The sequence below is a fragment of the Lissotriton helveticus genome, chromosome 7 (assembly GCF_964261635.1).
Source record: "Lissotriton helveticus chromosome 7, aLisHel1.1, whole genome shotgun sequence".
Taxonomy (NCBI): Eukaryota; Metazoa; Chordata; class Amphibia; order Caudata; family Salamandridae; genus Lissotriton; species Lissotriton helveticus.
Window position 1 is genome coordinate 856,702,931 of NC_136068.1, and position 20,453 is coordinate 856,723,383.

Genomic DNA, 20,453 nt, shown 5'->3' on the forward strand with positions numbered 1-20,453 from the left:
TTCAAGGCTATTTACAATGTTTTGTATTCTGTGCAAAAAGGGGTTTTCATTTTTGGATTGGGTGGGGGGTTTTCGCATGTCGCTGGAGCAGGTGTGGGGTGCATTATGTATGTAGGGCGTTTCTTCCTAATATATGGGGGAAGAGTGGAGAACTGTTTGGAGTATCGGGGGGTAGGTCTAGCACAATAAAGTATTTAGCCAGGTGGAGAGGCAAATTGACGTTATGCTAATGGTTAATGTTTGTGGATTGTGGGAATCAGTTAGGGGAGGGGGTGGGGGTGAGGCAGGAAATTACATATTTATGAGGTTTAGATTGTGCGGCGCAGGCCGAGGATGTTATTGTGTAGGGTGCACCTGCTTCCAATAAAGCGGCCTTTATCACACTTACATTGAGTCTCGGGTCGGTGCTTTCTCCCCCCCCCCCCTTTCCCCAATGGGCCCCACCCGCCACCCCCCGCCCGGCGGCCGAGACACCTCACTTAAAATGGTGTCTCTGCCGCGTGGCCGGGCGGATCCTAAAGCCCCGCCCAAAAGGGAGCCCAACCCAGCCCAAAAACTACCAAAACACCTAGCCCCGGTCCCGTGACGGCGCCATCTCTACCCCCCCCCCCTCTCCCCGGCCCCAAATTCCCCCGGGCGGGGCAGGCCTCCCTACGGTCGGCCCCCCCTCCCAGGACCCCATTCGGACGAAGAGAGCGTCATTAAATCCCCTCGAGGAGCATACCCGTGTTTTGAATTAGTACCGATGTGGGCAGGGAATTAAGGGGCATATTATCAAGGGGGTTTATCTCCGCTTTTTTGGCTTTAAAAGCCAAGAAAGCGGAGATAAAATTATCTCCCTATTACCTAGCTGTCGCTAACACCAGTTAGCGACAGCTAGTAGGAGATAGCGACCATCTTGGGCCCCACTTTGCATGTCAGTGATATTTATCACTAATAACATGCAAAGTGGGCGTGCCAAGATGTTAGTGACTGGAAACAGTCGCTAACATCGCTATCTCCTATTACCAACTTATGGAGATATTCGCGCTAAGCGCGAATATTTCCAAAAGCTAACACCTGCCCTGAGTAGTTCTTAGACATGTTATCCAATGGGAGGTGGATAACATGGCTAAGAGAATTAGCTCGATAATGCATGAATATCGCTGACTTTTCCATGAATATCGCTGACTTTTCAGTGATATTCATGCATTGCGGCCGATTTTTATCGCATTTGCGATAAACCTTGGTAATACCAAGGTTTTTTTGCGATAAAAATCACCGCAGCTCAGCGGTAAATTTTTGTCTCTAACCAAGCAATAGTGATAATTATCGCTATTGCTTGGTAATATGCCCCTAAATGCCGCCCACCGTGGTCAACTAATTTCCCATGAAATATCGCATAGGAGTTACTCTCTTTTCTTTCTGCCTCTTTGTGTTATTGTCCACCAAAAGACAGGACATGCCACACTCATTACTCCACATTAATGCACTACTGCGTGTTGGCGGCCGCCACTTTTGGGCTGGGTCATGCTGAGGCTTTGTATCTGTGCTCCTAGATGGTTTCAGCTCACAGTGGTGCACTGACGCGCTCCGAAGTGTGTAGTGAGGGGTTTGGTTTTCTTGACTCACTGATTGAGAACAGGAACAGGGTTGGGATTCAAGTGCCTCCGACATCCGAATACAAAAGCACTGGCCATCTCTGCGTAGCATGGCTCATTAAATACAACAGCATCGTGGAGAAACATAAGTTGTGTTTTCTGTTTAAATAAATTAACGTGCATTTTATAACTAAAACTAAGCCTGTTCATATATTTCCCCGGGGGGATTATATGTCGAATCACATGGTCTTGTCCAGTGCAGAGGTGGTGTTTTCAAGTCAGCTACTGGGGCCCGGGTGTGATGAGTACCGCGTGGGTGTTTACTGCTTTAGAAGTTTACCACATTGGTGTTTTACCGCGAGGTATTAACTCGTGTCGGTGACCAGAGTGTTACCACATAGGTGTGACCGTGTGAATGTGACTGTGTGGTAACACGTAGGTGTTGCCGCATGACTGGGTGTTACCACGTTAGGTGTTACTGCGTGACTGTGTTCGTGTGTTACCACCTAGGCGTTAACAAGTGGGTGTTACCATGTGGGTTTTACTGCGTGGGGGGTTTACCGACTTTTGAAGTGTACCGCATTGGTGCTCTACCACGGGGGTGTTACCGCGCTGATGTGACTGGGGTGTTACCACATAGGTGTTACGACGTGAATGTGACTGTCACCACGTAGGTGTTACTGCGTGACTGTGTCCGGGTGTCACCACTTAGGAATTTAACATAGATAGAATCCGTTCACCCATCGCCCTCCTTCACATGTATCAGGATTTATCCCGCATGCCAATTTGCATAGGCATGGGAATGAAAAACAGAGCGCTCTCGTTGAATGGTCTGATTCCTAGGTTCATCGGGTAACATTGTCCCTCATGTGATGGAACAGGTATTGTGCTAAGCACTAATTTGAGAGGCTGATTATCATTAAGGACAGCCCAGGTGCGTTATCGCTACCTCCACTGTTTTCATCAATATGTTTTCCAAGGAGCACTACTGTACAACTTGGGGTTTACTCTTTCGTTGGAATAGGAGCACCTAGTGGCGCCCCACCTTTCACGGGTCATGGCGCCCCACCTTCACAGGTCATAAGTATTCACTTTCCTAAATCATAGTGCCAGGGATCCTCAGCTTGCACCCCCATTTCCCAATTATCGTGGCCAATGCCGGTACCAGACAAACTGCTAGCCATCGCTCTTCACGTGCGACAGGGCACCTTATGTCAGGCCCCCAAAACCTAAGGGGTGGCTGGGTGAGCAGGCATTAATGTGTATGTATTTGATATCATAAACAACAGTTGTTGTTGACCATATCTAAAGTAGTTAATTCAAGCGCCAATGTGTGGCAGAGCCTCATAAGTGTGGCAATGACAATTGAAGTCTGGTGCCGAGAACCGGAAGCCAATTAAGTGCGGCTGGTGCACAGCGGAAACCACCAGCATGTTCATACCCAGAGCGGCCTGGCTTATTTTTCAGCTATGCTATTTGTCAAAAAACGCTCTTGAGTAACTCAGTTGTGGGTCAGCCAGCCCAGAAATGAGCCAACAGACTATTCGTAACGCCGAGAGAGATTACTAACCAAACATGGATGTTAAGATTTCACCCGGCAAGATGGCTATTATAATTCACTGGTGATAATGCTAACAAACTAAGGTTCCTATAAGTAGTTGGCCATGTTGTGGCCAAGTTGTCTGACTGTGACTTTAATGAAGGTATGTTTCCTGGTCAAAGACTAGGGTACAAGGTAACAGAACGCACACGGTACGAGTCGGCGCAGATCTTGGTGATCCGGCCTCAACTATGCAATGGGACGTGACTGCGCTGCGCTAAGTGCTCCCATTCAAACTCTGATTTCAATGTTCTGCAGCTAATGTAACTAATACTACGCCAAGCACTCTCATTTGATGGTGTGGTGACAATGTTCCTTGTGTAATAAACTGGTACTATGATTAGCGCTCTCAAAGTCTCTCTAAAAATTTGATTTCAATGTTCCTCAGGTAATACAACGGGATATGCTAGGCGCTCTTAACTGTCTGATGTCAGTGTTCCTCAGTATTGAGTTGGCCCTGGTGGCATAGGCGACTAATGTGTACACTATAGGGGCCTGTGTTTGACCTCATGGTCCCAGGGTCAAATCTTGGTGGGTGGCATTCAACTTTTATCCTTCTGAGGTTGATAAATGTGTACCATTGAGTTGGGTAACAATAAACATTCTGTGATTCAGCCGCAAGATGCCCTCTGGTGTACGAGAGCTCTGCTAATGCATGTTTATTGACAAGGTGGCAAAGCTCCCACAGATGGACATCAAGGGATTTTTAGTGGAGGGTCACATTGCAGCATCAGAGTTCCAACCCGTGGCAGACTTCCAAGGATCATCAACATTGCTTTTATCATTTAACATTTACCATCATTTTAACATTCAGCTTTTATTCTTCTGAGGTTGATAACTGTGTACCATTGAGTTGGGTAACAATAAACATTCTGTGATTCAGCGGCAAGATGGCCTCTGGTGTACGAGAGCATGTTTATTTACAAGGTGGCAAAGCTCCCACAGATGGACAGCAAGGGGTTTTTAGTGGAGGATAACATTGCAGCATCAGAATTCCAACCCGTGGCAGATTTACCAAGGATCATCAACAATGCAAACAACTTCCAGAAAGGGTCAACTGTAAGGAGGGGGAGTCATATTTTCACAAGTCTCAATGCAGGAATACTTAAACTCTACAGAACGCAACTGAATTAATACAGATAATACCGAGCGGTGTAGATAGGACATATGCCCTCTATCTGGTGACAGTTGTAACACAACTGAGGCCTTGCTAAGCGGTCAGAATTAAAAGTCTGATGCCCTATGGTTCCTCACTTAATGGAATCTGTGCTATGCTAGGCGCTCTCACTGAAAGTCACATGCAATGTTCCTTATGTATTGGGACTGAGGCTAAGCAAAGCGGTCAGAATTGATAGTCCAATTTCAATGTTCGTCAGGTAAAAGCAACAGGTGCTACGCTAGGCGCGTTTAATTGGTAATATGATTTTCTATGATCCACACTTAATGGAAATGGCGCTAGGTGCTCTCAGTAAAGCACATACAATGTTCCTTATGTAATGGAACTGAGGCGATGCTAAAGCGGTCAGATTTGAAAGTCTGAGTTCAGTGTCCCTCAGGAGAATGCAACTGGTGCTATGCTAGGCACTCCTAATTGGTTATGATTTTCAATGTTCCTCACCCAGTGCAAATGGCGCTATGTTAGGCGCTCTCATTGAAAGTCGCATGCATTGTGCCTTATGTAAGGAGACGAAGGCTATGCTAAAGCGGTCAGAAGTGAAAGTTTGATGTCAATGTAAAGTTTTAATAGCCCAGTTTTGGGTCAGCCAGCAAGGTATATAGATATGGTATTATTACCCATTATTCGTGTAGTTCCACAAACAATGCCTTGCGAGTGCGAACACATCCCTGTTTGTTACAACGTAGGCCTCGTTTTCACACCTTCAGGAAGGCAATAGGCACGCAGGCGATATTACAAATATGAAGTAGGACTCTGTCATCAAAATAGCCATAGGCATGCGGGGGCTGTTACAAATAGGTAAAAGTGGGAGTGGGAAGTGCACAGCTGTTCATATAATTGAAATGGTGAAAAGTTCTGATAAGTCTTTTAATGTTCGAGGGTGCTGCCCGGGTGGCGTCTCTTGTCAGCGGCGTCTTCAGGTAAACATACACAAATCGTGCCCCCAATGGACCATTGGAAGCATCCCCTGGGGCACCTCTCACAATTCTCCTGGATCACCAGAATTCCATACCCAGAAGATACGATAATTTCAATGGTATAAAGTCGCAAATGGTCTTATTTTATTAATAAGTTCATCAAATTTCAATAAGTATTATTTTTCGAGGAGTTCTTTATATTTCATTTTATACTTATTGGCGTTGTTTTACGTAGTCCAATGCATTTCGGGCTATCGAGCCCTTCATCGAGGACCAAAGGCTGAAACAAGGTACATAATAACGTAATCAATTCACGAAACTCAATATGGAATACAAAGACTGTTCAAACCATGAATTATCACTAAGTGTACCTCAGTGAAAACCCCGAGTGAAAAAAGTGAAAAGCAAGTAAACAATGCCCACAGGCACTCACATTAATAAACTGTAATTGTACTGCGATCGAATTTCAGTTAAGTATAGCTGTGGAAAAAAGGCTTGCGTTAGACATGCTGATCAATGTTACATCATGAACTATGGGGAATCATAATCCTAATCATTCCATATAACTTACTTCCAAGACGCGAAAGCGTCTCCCGAAAGGTCCACACGCAAAGTCTTAACGGACATTACTGACAGCCGCGTGCGGGCGCCTATCTTCGGTCTTGTAGGAATATCGATTTGTGCCTTAAAAGTTACAGGGGTCGTGATTGGTCCAGCGCCCGATCACGTGATCGGGAGTTTGACCAATGGAGTCCCAGGAATGGTTCTGTCTATCAATACAGTTTAGTTGTGCGCTATTAAATAACATGGATGTCAATAAAGTTACAGTTGTGTGCAAAAAATCCCTGTGACCATAAACACAAATGAAAAAATAAAAAACAAATAAAACAGTCACTGATAATCTTTACAAGGATCGTGTGGTTATGGGACCTTGCATCCAGCACTCACGGATCAAAGCAAAGGTTAAGATGTAATTCAACATTCATAAGTAACACATAAATTCCGTGCGGTCATTCAAACTGAACGGTTTCTGAGAATTCAACTGGTAAATCCAACTGTTTTCTCTTTATTGTCTCGACCTTCTTTTTTAGGAATGACTTCCAGGATCAAAAATTGTAGTTGGGAGATATTATGAAGTGTTTCAGTAAAGTGAACCGCTACGGTCGATTTGGAGTTACGAGTTCTGATATTGGATTTGTGTTCATTCAGTCTGATTTTTATCTTTCCTGTGGTCTTGCCAACGTACACTTTTCCGCAAGGGCACTTTAACATGTAAATTACATTGGCTGTGTCGCAGGTGGCGTTCACTCGTAATTTGATTTGATGACCTTTCATTGGATGTGTCAAACAGTTGCCTCTAATAATGTTATTACAATTGCCACATTGTAAACATGGTCGAGTTCCACGGAATAACTCCACTGGGTCTGCTTTTCTTTTTAGTAGTTCACCAAGATTCTTGCCTCTTGTGAACGCAAAAATGGGTTGGTGATCAAATACATGATTAAAATCAGGTTCAGCTGTAAGAATGTTCCAGTGATTGCAGATGATTTTTTTTAATTCATAACTCGCGGTGGAGTATTTAGACACAATGGTTGTTCTGTTCTCTTCACTCCTACTTCGTGTTTTTAGCAAATCCATTCTTTGCATGTTGATCACTTTTTTCTTTGCCTGATCTATCAAAATATCTATCTAAGCTCTTTAGGGCTTCCGGTTCACACGGACACCCAGCAGCGGGGTCCGACCGGTTTAGACTGGCCCATGCCCCCCCTTTTAAAAGGGGGTATGGGGAGCAGAACAGTCTCTTGTTCTTACGCTCCCCATGGGCACAGCACCCGGGCCACCAGCGGCCCGTAATTTCTTTTCCCCACCCACCATCTCCATAGGCAGGCAATTTATGTGGGTTGGCCAGGAATGTATTTTGATGTTTCCCTAAAGTTTTTTCATTACAGGTACCTCAGGAGATAGCATTAATGTAAGCTTGATGAGTGGGTACATGTTAAATGATGTCTGTCAGTAATGTATTTGTTATGTTCTTTTACATTTTTATTGCATGTATCTCAGGAGATAGAAGTATTGTAAATTTGATATGTTTGCTTGTTCTTTTACTTTATTGCAGGTATCTCAGGAGATAGTTAATGTAAATGTGATGTTTTGGTGAATTTATAATAAAAGTGTCAATATTTGTAAGCTTGTCAAATACAGGAATGGTTAATACAGAGTTATCTAATTGAAGTGTGTAATGTTGAATAAATGTCAGTAAATGTTATTTGATTTCAGGTAATAATGTCGTATTTAGTTGTGTGTCTCCGGTCAGGCGGTAAGGTTATGATTGCATAGTCTTTGGTCCTTAGCGCTCGGAAACATGTAACTCCAGGGGCAGTGACAGCCGGAAGGTAGGCTGTCGGAGTGCGGGGGCCGGGGGAGTCATGCATGTGCATCCGTGCGCAATTATGCAGAATTTTCTGCAGCTCCGGTTATGGAGTTTAAGGCACAGGGCGTAGGGGGGGGCCCGGGGGAAAGTATCCGTCCGATAAGCTGTACCCCCTGCGCAAGCCGACTCCGGTGGAGTAATTTCTCGTTGTTTGCTGGGATCAGGAGGCTGCCAGTCATTGACCTTGCCGTAGGCTCTAGAGGGGACACACAGAAAGTGTATATATGCATTGTTAGATTTACAGTAGGAGTGTCGTGTGTATTAGAGTTAAGGTTAGCCATGTGACATCATCGGTCTAACAATGTATCTGGCCTTTCTGCGTAACTGTACAAAATGGTAATAAATAATGTTTTTTAATTTTGTAATGAATAAATACCGCCAGGGGGTTACACCCCCTAATCCAAAATTGGTGTGGTCTCAATACTTGCCTTGAAGGAGGGAGGGAGACCCCATCAGGGCAAGAGCTGGCCGTGGGTACCAAAGGTAATAAAAGGGGACTTGGGGGAGTACCAGGCCATATCAGAACACATCCTCGGTATGTCAAAGTGGTTTGCCGGTGTAAAACGTCCATTGTGAGGCATGAGGACGTGAGTCACGCAGACGGACCGTGCAGCAGAAGTGGCACAAAGGGCATGACCTTATAGACACGCACGGGTCCTGTGTCCTACAAAGGCCCGATTGTAATCAAGTGGATCCCGTTCATGGCAGGCTGGATCCCACGCTCTTGTCCCCCTCACCCCCGCCCCTCAAGCACTTCACTCCTATCGCAGTTGCTATTGGTAATAGGAACAGAAGCAGTGTTAATGGTTTTCAATTTGTGTTCTTTCTGGAATTAAATATTTATGGCGATTGATCGCCGGATTCAGGGTTTTACAGATGTCTTAACCCCTCTCAAGGCGTGAGTCCTCGCTTGGTTATTTAGATTGCTAACTTCTGAGCCTTTGTGTGCGGTTTATCGACCCCTCCGCCCAGAATTCGAGTCCAAGACGAAAGGCTAATAGATTTTCTTTAAACATACTCTTTTAGTACTCTCTAAAGTATTATTAAAAGCCATTAGCATGAGAAGTGCTGCGCTCTTTCCTCAACCTGCGCTCTGTCTTTGTGCAGCCCTAAACGTAGGGGCTGGAGGCGGGGCGGAAGTACGAGTCCCTCCCCAACATGTATTTACAGCTAGTGAATGTACAGTGCTATACAAATTTATATTACAGACAACAACGCCCTTTATTTAACTTGCCTTTCTTGTTCAAAAGTAGTGGGTAAACATTTTTAAAAGTTTCGCGTATAAAATTAGCATGCTGGCCGAGATGTGCATTGTGTACCACAATAAAGACAGGATGAAAGTGCCCTGAAGTTGGGCAACCATGAACATAACCAGTAAAAAGGAAACCGCTATATACAGAGATAGACATCTATCCTTCCTGTGGGCATGCATGCATTCATCCACCCATTCTTCCATCCATACATACATCCACCCAATCATCCATCTATCGGTCCACCCATCCATCCACCCATGTATTTGCCCATCCATCCATACAACAAACACGAATTCATCCACCCAGGCATCCATTCAGTCACCCATCCATTTCAATACTCCTAATCATACGTCCACGTGTAAAATCAGTCACCAACCTATGCACCCTCCTACCCATCCATCCATCCATACTACCATCAGCTCATCCAGCCAAACATACATTCATCCACCCATCCATTTCTTTTGTGTATACGAATATATAACGTATGCCCTGCATTTTGACCCTACCATACCTCCCAGAGGCCCTGTTTACACTACAAAGTAGCAGACAGCTGGCCCACGTGGGTACATTTCCATAGAACCTGAAGGTGTTTTTAGGGAACAAATGATTTGCTCGCCTGGCCTTATGTATTTTATACTGAATGTAACATATTAAGGTACCCATTGTTTTTAATATGCAAGTCACTAAATTGATATAAATATTCTGAATTATTGAAAACAACTGCCCGGCGTGATATTACTCTCGTGAATTTTAGGTATGGGTACAGTGCTGTGCATGTGCAATGATAAATATTTGAAGAAATGACGTAATCAAGGACCACCTTTCACAGACAGTGTCTATCTGGTACAGTCGAGGAGGCCATTACTAGAAAAATTAAAACTCCCAAGAGTGTGCATTGTGTACGTCACCCTCGTGAAAAAACGCGCACACAGATGCAAACATATAAATACAAATGCACATTGACACATACATTCACAGACATATGCATAAGCACACATATAAGCAGGCATTCGCATACATACGATTTGTGTATGCACAGATGCACATACAATGACGTACAGACACAAAATATATGTCAATTAACATACACACAAAAATACACAGAAGCAAATATGCCAACATACACGCACATAGTCACACTTACATATACATACACAGATTACACACACACACACACGTAAACACTCGTGCATATATAAAGGACAAGATACACACTTAACACTCCTGAAAAAACTTAGTATACGTTGAGTTATCCGTTATACAATTTCTGACTCTAGTACACCCAGAAAAGCTAAAAAACAAAAATGGGCCGTAATTATTTGGAAAGGACTCAGCTGTTTGTGTAGGCCGACGTCAGGTGAAACAAACATAAGTTTGGGTCAGTCCCTCTTATTTCCTTTCATCCTGATATTAAACTTAGAAACACAAGAAAGTCGACCAAAACATAGGTCTGACATATGTTAACTTCAGCAAGTAATAACAGTTTTCCATTTAAATAACAACGGCGCAGTGGGAGGTGGCGGTTTTCACAAAAAAAATACAAGGTGTAGCCGGGGACAGGACATGCTGCCAGACACTGCAATTTTAAATGTCATGTACCTAACACAACATAAAGTTTAGGCTAATTGTTTTACTTTTGTCCTTTTTGGGAATCATTCAGACTTTGAAATAGGATTCGGTAAAATATTTGTGCCGGCCACTGACCCATGGTACAGGCATCTTTAGAACCCGGGTGCCAGGCCTAGGTCCACAGGTATTAAACATGGACAAGAACAGAGCGGCCTGAAACCAGGACCAGTGGTATGGCGCTAAATGGGTCATGAGTATCGCGCAGAGGTCGCACTTCAAGCTACCCAGACCAGGGCCACGACCCAAGCAACACGGACCGGGTAGATGTTCTGAAGCGAGGAACCAGGACCGGACACAGCTCACAAACCAAACGTGTGTACAGGTGAGACGCAACCCGCAGCACTGGGAAGTCGTAGACTGACAGACAGTGTGTGGAAAGGGGTTTAGGGGGGCGCATAGGCCGCCCACCGCGATAGTGGATCCGCAAAGGCCTCGCACGGGCTTTCGGCACTGGTGGGTGGCGCAGACAACATGCACACTGAAGATCTTATCCCACGGGTCGGGGCACAGATTCAAGAGTAGAAGCAGGATCATATGCACTCTCAAAGTGCATGAAAGACATTGTCGGAAATTAGCATTGTCCATTCACCGTCTAAACAAGCGGCAGTCGCGATCGCTATTGTAAAAATAAATGCGCCACAGCGAAACATGTGGTTTCAATTATCGGCCTGTGTCTGGGCACAATAATTGAAACCACATGGCCGGCGGTGCGTGTAATAGACACCAATAGGCCATGGGCAGAGCAATGCGCACGCCTTTGGCCAATTGGTGCTGTCTTTAATAAAAAGACGCACTCAAGGGCCAATAGCATGGCCCAAAAGGAAAATTACACACACAAGCGTGTGCGATTCCTAGCTCGATTTTGAAACCCCGTATAAAACATATCTCGCTGCGTGTGCGGTGCTGCGCACTGCAGCACTAGGTGCGAGACCTTAAAATACTAGCTTGTTAAGTGTCTGTCTGGAGGTGGGATCACCTCATTATGTAATGACTGGGGCCAGGAGGATCTATGGGGGTTTTTGTCAGCATAGCTGCTGGCACGGTGTTCTAGTAGCTAGTGAACAAGCCAGCGTTATGGAAAAAAAAATGCCTACGTAAGTGTTTTTAAATATTCTAAAAACATGACGTGCAAGAACATAGAGTCACTTCTGTCATCGTTTGTAACACGTTTGTTCACTGGGCTTTTCATGCAATCCGTTTTTATGTTGAGCCTGAGCCAGCGAGCAAGCCCTGTTCTTTCTGGCGATCTGCTGTAGTAGAGTATGGAAGAGAAGCCACGCCCACACCCCCACCCATAATTTTCATTGGCTTGTGTCTTTGACCTTCGTGAATGCTGGCTTCTGATTCTGTAATTAGCTTGTTAGTAGGCCTGGGCAGTGAACTTCGCTCCGTTTGTGGAGTTTGCTGAGTTTTCTGCACTCCGCACTTGGTGGAGCTCGCGGAGTGCAGAAAACTCCACTTCACGATGTGCAGCGGAGTTTTTTCCCCGCTCATGATCGCGAACGTTAAATTCACGATTGTGAATGTTATGTTAACGAACGCGAATGCTAAGTTCGGGAGCACGAGCTGCCGTTCGGGTAGAATTTCTACCCGAGCAGCAGGAATACCAGTACAAACTGCAGTTCTCACTGCACTCCTCCACTCACGGAACTTTGCAGAGTGTTTTGTAACTTCACAGAGTTCCGCATAGCAAAACACTGCGAACTATACCCCGGCCTAGTTTGTCCCTCCTTAGTACGGCCATGTCTTCATTTTTAACCTCCCATGGCTACTGGCCCCTTTACTTGGTTGTTACACGGTACGTGTACTATTTTCTTTACTGAGTTTCTCCTACGTTAGGCATGACGAAGTGCTTTACTTACGTTTAGCACGTTGTGCATGCTTTCACTTTCAAAGCAGCTGGGACAATGGCGACCGTTTGTTTGCAATACATTGACCATGTAATCGGTATTAATTCTATTTTTTAATTCTTTGTATTGTATGTGTCATTGGGATATTTTGATATTTCTGCTGGTGAGCTTATAATACAAAATAAGTGTTACTATCTTTTAAACGTTTGTGCTATGCTGTATTTCAGAGAACATGAAAACAATGAATAGTTTCTCGTCAATTATCAGGATGGCATCTCTGGTTGAATTACATCGGGGACTGAACTTATTCTGCCTGGCTTCTTGTTTTCCCATCCCAGAGCCTGAAAAAACCCTCCTTGTGATTGGCGTGGCTCTGGGAACGTTTAGTGAGAGCAAAATATTAGAATCCGAACGGCAGGGGCTGGAGGAGACTGTGGGCTGTAAATGCCCAATCCAGTGCACGAGCCATGGGTGACCGGTCCTGCCACACGATAAGCTGTTAGAGAGCCTGTCAGGAGACGATGAACCCCTGGGAGCCTGGCAAGATCTGCCGGTTCCTCTGCCAGCTCAGAATGGCTGTGGCCGCGGGCTTCAGGGCATGCTGAGGATGGCATGGCTGCCCTACCAGGCACTCGCATGTCCGGCCCAGCACTGGACACTGCACATCCTCATAGTGTATGAAGGTGATAGTTGGATTTTCAGGGAGCTGGGTCTAAGAAGCATTGTAACAGATGGCCGGTGGCCCCCTCGCCCATTCCTCTCAAGCTAGCGAGCCCCTAAGAAACATCGCCTCTTTAAAAAAAAACAGGCTGTGTAAGTCACTTTACGAGCACCATACAAGCACCTAGTTCTGTTACGGTTGGAGCTTACATGATCTTCTCTTGCTCACAGTGGTTAATCAGTCACACCAATAATAGTTGGGTTTCTCACCAACAGGCACCATATTTAATACCCCCTTCAGGAAGCGTAAGGAGCTTGAAACAGGACCACCCAGGCTTTATAAGCGCGGGGCACTTTCCCAGATGGCAGTGTAATGGTCTGAGTGACTGTCTACTTTTAAGTCAAGGAAAGAGCCCAGCTGTTGTCCAACAGGCATCGTGAGGATCTGTTTCAACCCCCTACGCCCATTCCTGGGTTCTGCTTGTTGCCTGTATGCTGTAGAGGTGTGTTGATGATGACTCGTACTGCACTATAAAGGCATCCTGACACCCTCATCAGACATTTGATAGTCTTTATGCCACTTATCCTTAACGTTTTCAGGATCTTGCTGAATCTTCTCCCAGTATCCTCGATTGCAGACATAGGCTATTGGTAATCCCTAAGAGCCTCTCTGACCGCCACATTCCTTAATAGGTTACAAAGTGCTCATATTGGCAAGTCCTTATAGTGGTCCAGGGTGAAAAACCCACCCTTTTTGCTTTGTGCTTGTTTTGTAAGACTGATCTGCATTGTAAACCATGGCATGGCATTTGGTCTTGGCTGCCGTATACTTCTACTGTAAATCTTGCATTTCTCACTATGTATTGATTGAGGTCTGGAAAATACAGATCAGAGGGCCGATAGGTTTTTTAAATCAGAAGGTGTACCACATGTAGAGCTGGGTTTATTAGACGGGTAAACATCCTTGGAGACTGCAGCCCATGTCTGCTTGCACTTCTAACGTGTTTTGGCTGCAGTATATGGACTTCGTTGTCTGTATTTGATAAATGTTCTATCCTGAATGTACAAGAGTGCGTGGGACTGCCAGAAGTACTGACGTGTCCTCAGGATCTGCTGTCCTGATGGAAGACCTACTTTGAACAGAGAGCATCAGTCTGTCTTGTACCCGAGGAGGACTGAGCACCCGTGGCAGAGTAGCACAGTTATCTGTTAGATAAAACAGATGGCATAGCTTGTTAGTGCTTATGCTCACCTGGTTTACACTGTGTGCGAAGACCTATGATATAATACTGTTTCCATTCAGAAGCTTTAACGTGGCAACCTAAAGCATTCTGGGTATTGTAGTCTTGTTTTGCTTCATTAGAGGTAATTAGTGACACACCTGATAGCAATGATTTGTGTGTTAAAAGCTCAGAGTCCACCCCGCTCCTCTCAGTCGTCCTCTTACCGTGCACAATCCCCAAAGAATGGGACACTTGATGTTTTAGCAGCGGTGCCTTGGGCATGGAAGGGAGTCCAACATGACTGGGCTCCCAGTGATTACACTTTGTGTGCCAGATTGGCAGCAGGGGCAGGAGGTGGGGCTCCCAGCTGCCTACTATCTGCTGCCAACACACTGCGGACGACCCCAGGCGGGTGCACAGTAGATAAGGCACCCATGGCCTTCTCCTGACATTCAGCAGGGTTTGTTGTTACTGTGCTCTAGGCTCCTGCTACATACCCTGCCATACCAACATAGAGCCCTGCGTACAGCTCTGTCAAAGCACCTCAGTCCTGACTCGAACCACCCCCTGGTATCGCAAAATTTAGGGAGAAGCACAGCTGTGCACAATGCCCCTGAAACTCAAACTACTATACAGTGTTGTGGCATAAACACAACTCTACCAAAGTATCTCCACTCTGATCTGCCTCAGCCCCTGCTCAACCACTACAGGTATCTACACACAAGTACCTGAGTCCCCTGCTTCCCAGCTACAGGTATAAACACACAACTGCCTGAGCCCCCTGCTCCTCCGCTACAGGTATCTATACACAACTGCCTGAGCCCCCTGCTCCCCGCTACAAGTAACTACACAGAACTGCCTAAGGACCCTGCTCCCCTCCTACAAGTATCCACACACAACTGCCTGAGGACCCTGCTCCCCCGCTACAAGTATCTACACACAACTGCCTGAGGACCCTGCTCCCCGCTACAAGAATCTACACACAACTGATGAGCTCACTTACTCCCCCGCTACCGGTATCTACACACAACAACCTTTGGGTCAAGTTCTTGCTACATAAAAATTGCTGAAAAATACACAAAGATTACAACAAAGCCTTAACATAAGGAAAGACAACCAGATGCCCATTTCCTGGCTGATTTGCACAAAGTTAAATTAGAAAACCTGGATAAACTGTGGCTTTTCAGCTTAAACTGTGTGATCTTAGACAAATATTTTATTTCACTGAAACTCTTCTTTCTTCATTAAAATGTATGAGAGCACTTTCAGATATTTGAGTTCAGAATGCCAGTTGTAAACAAGCATTTAAAATGCAATAGGTCTCACATTTTAGAAACTTTGTCCTATTGGTATTGTACATGACAATGCCTTTTATTATTGCAGGTTTTTTAAACACATAAATAAAATGGCATTGCCATTTACAGTGCCAATACGTCAAAATCTCACGATTGCGAGACCTATTGCATTACAAATGCTTCTTTATATAGCTCTGAATGAATCCTTTTTTCATTACCCTCACCTAGCGATTTGTTCCAGGTTGTCGATGACGCCGGTGGCAGAGCAAAGATGCCCTGGCCTTCAATGCAAGAAATGAAAATGGCTCCTTGACACCAAGCTCGGGTGTTAAGAAACATACAGCTAAGAATGGGTTACAGCCGTGGGCCAATCACGCACCTAGGCCCGGAATCACTGTACCTCCTGTGCTAATGAGGCATTGTCGAGGTAGAAAGAGCATATGTATGACAGTACACTACAATCATGGGTAAGCTACTGTTTATGGTTTATTGCCCCAAAATATAATCTCAATTGAAACCCACCAGAGGTTTGACAGATGCTTTAAATTTTACAGCATTCCGTTCAGAAAGAGTTTGCCAACTTGAGGTTCCGTGAATTCTGAACCTGTGTTTCTGATGTCATGGTTCCGTTACGATTTTGGTAACGAGGAACCGTAACTGATGGGTTCATCAAGTACGAGTTTTTTTTGCCATGTTACATACGAAGACTCGCAGTGTATTTGAAGATTCTGCTCCGAACCATAGTTATCGTTCTGTATAAGGCAGCCATTTTGTGGTTGCCCTCACATAGGCCGATGACTGCGGCTGAATGAGTCTTTAAGACTCGTGCCCTTTTGCTGGGGTTTGTGCTGACTTTTACATGACCCGAAGTGAACTGACCTCGTTGCCTGAAGCCGACCCTGCCGAGCCAGTTCTTGCCCGCTAGCTGATCAGGACTAAAATCAGAGCGCAGGGCATTGTAAAGGTTTACTACACACAAATATGCCTTATCCTACTCTTACCTGTTTCTGTTTCTTTCTTTATGGTCTATTTATGATATTGGTCGTGGCCTTTTTATTATGGGTTCTTTCGGCCTGTCTAAAGAAGAATGTTGGGTTTGTCCGATGATCTATCATGGGCCGAACAATTGAAAAGTGGGTTTTACCGTCATGCGATACTTTTTGTGTGGATACATGTGATTGGACAGTTCGTAAATGTTAGGTATTTGTCTGGAATGTGATTTTTGGCATAAAAGGAATGACTTGCTTTGTAAAATTGAGCAGTCTCCTAAGAACTCATACCGTGATGATTTCTAGGACTTCTGTTACTGACTGCAGCCAATAAAATTCGATCTTTGACATCACCACGAAGAGTCCCGTGTCTCTGTACTGAATTCTAAGACAGGTGAACCCGAAGACTTTGGGCGTGCCCCTGGCGCCGCCGGGTCTTAAATAACCCGGTTCTTCAGTTGGCACCCAACACGGGGCGACATCAAGCGGTACCGGTCCAAGCCTGAAGATCGTGAGGAGCTTTGTCAGGAAATTCCGGAAGAAGGGCCCCCACTCCATTGACCCCGGTAAATCGAACATGGACTGAAGGTCTTTGCTGCGAGGTTTTTCGCTTTCTAGACGGCTACAAAGGACCGCTGCCCTGACTGCCACCCTGTCTTGGACCCCCCTTTGTGCAGCTTTGTAAGGCGAGACGATAGACGGGTTTTCTGGTGACGTGACTGATACCTTAGTTAAGTATACGTGGGTCGCTCCCAGTTCTTTGTTGTTCTTTGTTTTTGGTTCTTTGAATACTTAGTTTTTGGGTCTTTGATTTGGGTATTGCAATTTCCAAAGCCGAGCGACTCGTATATTTGCGAGACTATCGTTGTAGATAATCCCTTGAAGTATGAAGCTAGATTACTAAGCGAAGATGCCTAGTCTTAGAAAAATGTGGAGAATATTCTGTTGTGGTTGTAACAAGGATTCCCGATTGGAGGAATCATGTCCGATACCCCCAGTTGGAATCCCGACTTATGAACTTTATTCTAAACACGGCGTGGGCCCCATTACGTTCAATGAAGTATGGGTCCGCTATATTAGAAAAGATGGGGTTTTACGATGGCCCCAATATGGTAGTTTTGACACTGCGATTTTAGATAATCTAGAAACAAAATTGTTTAGGAAGAAAGCCAGGCCGGCAATGTTTGACTCCTTTCGCCTTTGGCGTAAAGAAGCCAGACAACGAGAAATAAAACAAGCTAAAAAAGATAAGAGAGAAAAGGGTTTTTTCGATAATGCAAGCTGCTAGTTTAAAGAAGACGAAGAAGATAAAACAATTGAGGTATCAGATAGGCAACATAATATGGCAATTGATAAATGTTACCCAGCATTGCCACCTATTCTTGAGAAGGCAACAAAGGACCCTGAGAAGAACCCTTTAATGTCGCATCTATTGAGATTACTACCCCCTTATGCACAGAACGCTACGGCACCTCCTCCATCTCCAGTTGTTCCGCCTCCTGGTCCTGCTCAACCGCCAGCTCCCCTTCAGTTAGTTTCTCCTCCTGCGGTGCAGCCTCCTCTGGGGCCGCCGACTTTCTATCAGTTCTGCCTCATCCTTCTTCATCTTACTCTCCTGTACCTTCGACTTCTCTTCCTACTACTGCTATGTTTCTATCACCTCAAAATACTTTGTCTCCTGTCCTTATGACAGCTTCTCCTTCTGTTCGACAAAGAATGACTGAAACTGTTACTGGTCTTTTGTCTCCTTTCTTTGGGTCATCGAGTATGACCCCCGTTTCTGCGCGTAAACAACTGCGTAGCCAGTTACCTAGTCCCGAAGAGCGGACAGTGTTGGATCTCCTGGTTCGCAGGTGGATTTCGAATGTTTCGAGGTATAATTTAGAGTCAGTTATGGATGTCTTCCTGCAGTGGGAAGCAACCTAGCAAAGATATGTGTTTATTGTAATGTGAACTTTCCTCTGTGAGGAATGGGAAGATAATGATTTGGGTTCAGTCCCAGTAGAGTTGCTAAATGTCCAGTCTGACTTTGCGAAAGGGACGATAGTGGGTCCCGGGATTGAGGATGCGGTTGCGATGGTTCTTGCATTTAGGAGCTATTTCCCTTCTCAGCGACTGTTTGAGCCTAATTCCGCGGTTAGGAGAAAGGTACGACAATATCCAATGAGAGAGGTTCCCCCAGTTTGGAGAGAAGGGGACGCAAACGCTAATCCGCCTGTTCTGCCTCATATTCAGAGAGTATGGGTACATGTGCCATGGAAGAGAGTAGAAATTTTGGCCCTTAAACAGTCTTTACTTGATCCCCGTAAGAATCCAGCTGGCTATTACAAAGAATTGTCCCAGACAGTTGACGCATGCATCATGAATTTGGCAGATATAGATATGCTGTTGGGTAATGTAGTACCTCAACCTCTATGGGCAAAGATTCGTCATGAGGATCATGCAATTGAATTAGGTGACTCATGGGTCAATATTGCTGCCGCGGACGCTAGACAAGTTGGTGGTTCTAAGCCTGAGCCTCTAGTGGCAGATCTACCTGGCAGAATTATAGATCTTATGAAAACGATGATGCCAGCGTTAGGAGTAAATTGGGACAAGTTAGCAGCATGTAAGCAGAAGAAGGACGAAAGTGTATCTGATTTCTTCACTAGGTTTGAAGAGACATTTATAGATCATAGTGGTCAAGATATGAGTACGGAAGGTGGACAAAGATTGTTCGTAGATAAGTTTGTCTTTAACTTACTTCCTGTAATGTGTAATAAGTTGAAAGATTCTGAGAGTTCTTGGGCTGTTTCCTCGTCGGCCCTGATATTGGCGACTGCACAGTACTACGAGAATAGGGACAAGGACGAGAAAGAAAGAGTAGAGAAAAAGACAAAAGACTTAAAAACAAAGGTTCTTTTGCAGCAGGCGTATCCGCCTCGCTTGAATCAGCAAGAGTCACTGCAACGCCCACAGTTTCAGCAACCTCCATCGTTTCAGAGACCGCAACAGAAGGCTGGGTATTGACCTCCAAGACCACCTTTGGGCCTGAATCAGTGTGCGTATTGTAGGGAGGAAGGTCATTATAAAAATGAGTGCCCTGTTTTACGGCAGCGCACGAGTGGTATGCCGGCCCCAAGAGGCCGTGGTGGTTTCCAGCAAGTGTTTAGGGGTAGAGGACGTGGTGCGTTTCCTCAGAACGAACGTTCCTTTCCCCAACAGAATTCTAGGAATTGTTTTGATCAACAGAAAATTGCGTCTGGTCAGTCGGCTCAGTACTATGCTGATGACTATTATGTTGAGAGTTAGAATGCTTACTATAATGATTGCTAGGACAGCCATGGACAAAGAGAGGGAGTAGTGTCGGTTCCAGTAGATCAGAGTGGGCCTTATGCTGCAGTAGTTACATCAGGTGTGGTAGCGCCTTTTCTTTTGGATACCGGTGCAGCAACGAGTTCTATCATGCACTCTAAACTCCCTGGCGCACCTTTGTCTGGCTTAACGAATGTTTCGGTAGGATTCTCTGGCGCCCCAGTTTGTAATCCAGTTTCTAGTACCTTGTCTCTTTCTATAGGGCCTTGTGAATTGGAAGCACCTCTCATTTTAACGACAGGTCGTGGTGAGAATTTGTTAGGTTTGGATTTGTTGAAAAGGTTGAATGCGACATTGCATTGTTCTCCTTCGGGAGTACAGCTTACATTGGGTAAGAAAGTGATCTCTCCGATGTATTTGTCTAAAGATCGGCTTCCACTGGAATTGCGTTCTCTCCCTGATACTCTTTGGGCTACTGGTCCTAATGATGTGGGTCTTTTGGAGATTCCACTTTACGTTGTAACGCTTAAAGCAAACGTTAAACTGCCACGTATC